Source organism: Phragmites australis, chromosome 17, assembly GCF_958298935.1.
Source record: "Phragmites australis chromosome 17, lpPhrAust1.1, whole genome shotgun sequence".
NCBI lineage: Eukaryota > Viridiplantae > Streptophyta > Magnoliopsida > Poales > Poaceae > Phragmites > Phragmites australis.
The window spans coordinates 16,604,593-16,609,978 of NC_084937.1; the positions used below are offsets into that span (position 1 = coordinate 16,604,593).

Below are 5,386 nucleotides of genomic sequence, written 5' to 3' on the forward strand. Positions count from 1 at the left end.
CACTTTTCTCGCATTAGGGCGACCGTCTCCCACCAGTCGTCGCATTTGTTTCCGTTCCCGCTTATTTCCCAAACAATCTTTTCCAGGATCATCCCCCCGGCCGAATCTCTAAAAAGGGGTCTCTCGGGATCCCTGCGACAGGAGTTCACCCTCCGACAAATTGCTTTAGACGGGAGATTATAGGGAAATACCAAACCATCTTAGCTTGGGGTCTTTTATCCTTACTCTTCTCCCCTACGTCATCGCTATCGATATCGTCAACGTTGCGCTTGTACCATGATGCACCGCAAACGTCACACGCTTCCAAGTTTGCATCCCCGTTGCTATACAACATGCAGTCATTTTGACATGCATGTATTTTCTCTAATTCCAACCCTAATGGGCAGATAATCTGCTTAGCATGGTACGTGTTTTTAGGCAACTCTTTGCCCTCTGGAAGCAAGTCCCTCAAGAATCGTAACAACTTGGTGAAGCCCTTATCAGACTAACCATTGCTAGACTTCATTTGCAGCAATGTTAGCACAACATGTAGCTTGTTGTACTCTTCCTTACAGCCCGGGAACATCGGTGTTTTATAGTCCTCTATCATGCGCTGGAAGTTTTCATGTTTCCTATCACTAGCGAAGTCTCCCTCGACATTGCTTAACATTTTGTCTAGGTCGTCATCATCATTACCGACAAAAGTATCTTCGAACGCCGACATATCCATATCTTCGTTAGCTGTCATATCGTTGCCTCCGTCTTCTTCGACTATGTCATGCTCTTCATGCCAAGCTCCTCATGTTCACCGTGCTCGGTCCAGCAGATATAGCAGGCTTGAAAACCCTGCGAAACAAGTGTGCACGGATCTGCTCTATGCTAGAGAACTGTTTCTCATTCTTGCAATCAACGCACATACAACATATATAGTGATCATCACGGTTGTTTTTTGGCTTATTGTATGCCGTGGCAGCCCTGTAAAGCCTCCATGCCATGAAAGTACTCTGGGCCATGACGGTCAGTCTTGTATATCCATGTCTGGTCTATCTGCAAATTTATTATTATCATTATGTTTTAACAATCATTAAAAAAAAAACCATTGAACTGGTATCCATGCAATATTTCAAAAAGCACATCTAATTTATTGAATTACCTCACATCTTGATTGTTCCATGTTAGATGACCCATCATCTTCTAGCACTTGGCCCCGGTCAAAAGACCCACCTTCTAATTACTGCAACGTCTGCTTGTGACTAGCAAGTGAACGTGTCATCCCTATAGCACAATATTCATATTCATATTCAACATGTTGATCTATTAAGACCTTACTTTAACCTTTTTTTCCTAATTCATTACTAGAAAATTGGAGCTAGGGTTTAATCTATTCAGATGTGATTTTAACCTTTTTTTCCTTAAATCACTACTAGAAAATTGAAAATCTAGGTCACCATAGCATAATTGCATACTTTCAAATCTAGAGCAATCGAGCAAATAAATCTAACCACAAATGAAATGTAGATCATCACTATATGACTTAGAATGAGAAAATTGTAATTTTTACTCAATTAGAGCTCAACTGGAGCTCTAGCTCCTCCTAAAATTCATCACCATGGAGCAATCACATACATTCAAACCTAGAGCAATGTAGCAAGTAAATCTAACTCAAAATGAAATGTAGATCATCTTACTAATCTTGGAGCACCTTGGGTACGTAGATTCCTCCAAATTTTGAAGTCTCCAAACGCAAGGTTGGGCACAAATGGCGGGAGCCAAGCAGAACAGAGCTCCTCTCTCCTATATTTGAGCTAGGGGGGAAGAATGCACCTTTTTATATACTGTGCATTTATTATTGTCGGTCCGTAACATGAAATGGCACTGATAGATAGTATCAGTGCTAGCTCATGGTTACCAGCCGGCACTAAAGTGTCAGTGCCAGTTTGTGCCAAGAGCGGCACTGATACTGAGTATCAGTTCCGGTTCAACCCAGCTCAATCATTGATTGAGCACGGGAAGTTATGAACCGATATTGATACTTTATCAGTGTCGGTTCTAGTCTAGCCAGCACTAATGACCTGGCACAAATGACTATTTCTATTGTAGTGACTGCATGACTTCAGCCAATGTGTATTTTCAACTTGTTACAAGGTTGGTCTTATTTCTAGTCCTTTTTACAACTTCCATAAACAGGAGCGAAACAGAACTAGAAACATTGCCAAATTCCATATTTTCACAAAGAGTAAAATTCACCAGCGGTCCGTAAACTTGCGGCGAGTTCTCATCTATGTCCACGAACTCTCAAAATGCACAGTCAAATACTTAAACTTGTCTTATTGTGTGAGCTAGGTCAAAAACCCCTTTGACCACTCTGAATGCTGATGTGGCGTACTGGGTGGAGCTAATGTGGATTGCATCTTCTTCCTCCCCTTTCTTTCATGATTTTGGCTCTCCCTCCGCCCCCCTCAACCCCGACCCCGACGACAGTGATGGTGATGGCAAGAAGCATCCCTACATGTCATTGCTAGCAAAGGGGAGCATGACGGTGGCAGTTGAATTGGCGGACCCATTAGTCGGAGGCCGCCTTCCTCGTTTGCAGTGCAGGGAGGTTTGACTGGGATTTGACCGATCGCCGGTGGTGAGTCTCGGCCGGGGAGGGGTACCATAAGCTTCAGCGTGTTGTGGCATTTCCATTTGAGGTGTCAGCGGCAGCATGCACGGCGGCGAGCATGGCCAGCGGCGACCATGGCGGGTGGTAGCACTCAGGTCGACAGTGGCAGCGCGCTGTAGAGGGAGAGAGGGGAAGGGAAGGGGGCGGCAAGCTTCACTGGACCGCGGCAGAGCTCACCGTGGGTTGGCTCGGGCAGAGGCGGTTCGTGGCCTGGAGTTCATCATGGAGGTCGACGAGCATGCAGTGGTGACCGGCGAGGAAGGGGAAGGAGGCGCACGTGTGTGAGCTTCGGTCGGGCTTTTGCTCGCGGAAGTGGTGGATGAGCTTCTGGCGCGGCAATGGCGAGGAAGGATGGTCAGGTGCGGCATGGTCGGGAGCTACAGCTGCTCGGTGACGACGCTCAGTTGAGAAGGAGGTGGCGGTGGGGGAGCCAGAGTTTCCACGGGGTGGAGTGTGTAGGACTCATCACTACGGTGTCTTGAGGAGGGTGGCCACCACATTGCGAGGTCAGAGCTCGGTGGTGCCTGCGAGGACTTTGGGCTGCTGCGCCAGCACTAAATCCCATACTACCGAGCTTGATCCCCTCCTCCCCCCCACAGATGATCCTCAAGCAGCACGGAGAAGAGCAACCGAGCTTCCCTAACCAACTCCAGTGCAGATCCCGTTGCCTCAGACCAAATCCAACGTGCCACCCCCTTTCTTCCTCGGCACCAGAGTGTATCCCCGCAACCCCACCATCAATACACTACATTCGAGCTCCTCCTCGCAAATCAGACCCGTGGTGAGCTTCCCCGAGTCCTTCTTTCTCTCTCGCACACATTGGATCCACCTTGGTCCGACGCCAGCACAGTCTCCCCTGCTTGTGGAGCGCACCATCTCCTTGCACTCGCTGCCGGCCTGGGTTCGTTCGGGTTTGCTGGCCAAGCTTTGCTTAGATGGGTTCTTTGTCGCGCGCTGGTTCTTGTGGTGTCCTCAGCCGACCGAACCTTGCCGCTGTTTGCCGGCGATGGGATGCACCGCCGCACGCTCCTGTGCACGCCGACAAGGCTAGCCGTGGCACTGTGGGGCCAGTCCACGTTAGCTCCACTCAGCATGCCACGTCGGCGCTCGGAGTGGTCAAAGGGATTTTGGACCTGGATAACACACTGGAACAAGTTTAAGTGTTTGACCGTATATTTTGAGAGTTCGTTGACGTAGATGAGAACTCGGCACAAGTTTATGGACCACTGGTGAATTTTACTCTTCCACAAATTTGCTGAACTTGACATGTGATGTTGTTAACACAGTTATGTTCTGTTAATACATTGAAGGTAAAAATGCCGAGGCTGAAACCTTGAATTGGGGAACACGTGTATGAGTAGTGCTGGTAGCTGCACAAGTTATGCTGCAATGAACTAAATATAGCAAACTTTTGGTACGCAAATCTGCTATATGGTCTTCTTCATTTTCATCTTCAGGCATTCCTGTTATATAGGTCTGGATTATTGGCACTAAGGTTGCAGCCCGCCAATAATTCACCGGGATGTGAAGAGCAGCAACATTCTCGTAGGTCAAAATCTGCAAGCTAAAATAGCATATTTGGGACTTAGCAGAACATATCTTAGCGATGCTCAGACTCACATACCAGCCACTGCAGCTGGCACAGCTGGTTACATGGACCCCGAGTATGTCTCTCCCTGTGTATACTATAACATTTTGATACCTTTGAATGAGGAGTAAAACTACCAAAATTGACGCCATTTTATGCAACATGTTTTCCTTTTCATGCAACCTTTAGATTTAATAACATGAGGTTTGTCTGGTACTCTGTCTGTTTATATTTGACATCCTTGGTTTCTGTTTTCTCAGGTACTATCTCACTCGAGGCTCACTGAAAGCAGCGATGTGTACAGCTTCAGAGTTGTGCTACTGGAGGTAACCACCGGCGAGCCTCCGTTGGAGGCTCGCCACAGCCACATTGTCCAGCGTGTTAAACAGAGGATCACCACCGGTGACATCGGTTTGGTCGCCGATTCCCCGCTCAGGGGCGCCTATGACATCAGCTCGATGTGGAAGGTGGTCGACACCGCCATGATGTGCATATCGGATGCCGCAGCCGGGAGGCCAGCAATGTCCGACGTGGTGGCACAGCTGAAGGATAGCCTGGCGCTAGAGGAAGATCGCGAGAATGAATGTAGCATCCCGGCTTGGATGTTCGGATTTGGGCCATTGGCGAGATGAAGCTGGACATATACCTGGGTTTGGTTCATGGTTGATGGATCTTTACTACGGTTTTCTTGCCATGTTATGGCACAACAATATGTCTTGTTTCGAGTCTGTAGCTTCTTCTGGGTTCTCGTACCTTATTGAGATACTGTGAAAAATAATTCTGACCTGGTCTTACGTAATTGAGGTTCTTATGGTGGTTCCTCTGCTTCCCCACCCCACCCCTTATTCTATGATTTCTTGGTTTCGTTTGTGGGGCTTCTCTTGGGTTTGGTGATCATTTTTTTTCTCATTGTTTAGTTTTTTATTTCTTAAGTGCTGATATCAGCATTTGGTCTCATAAATTTTTCCATACTCGAAATTTACCTAATACGATACGTTTATTGTTTCACTTTATTACCCCATGATAGTTCTCGACACAACCTTCCCACCTGGGTGCAGGATGCTCTGCCTCATCGTGCAGTCCAATAGCCGAGCCAAAAATTTAGACAGCATGGGCAAATTTTCCCGAGCCAAATATCAGCTGGCCGAACTTCG

General features: G+C 47.4%; 1 pseudogene; it reads left to right on the forward strand.

Moving 5' to 3' along the window:
• The first annotated feature begins 2,982 nt into the window (after positions 1 to 2,982).
• Positions 2,983 to 4,864, forward strand: LOC133896920 (probable LRR receptor-like serine/threonine-protein kinase PAM74; annotated as a pseudogene).
• Positions 4,865 to 5,386: the final 522 nt, after the last annotated feature.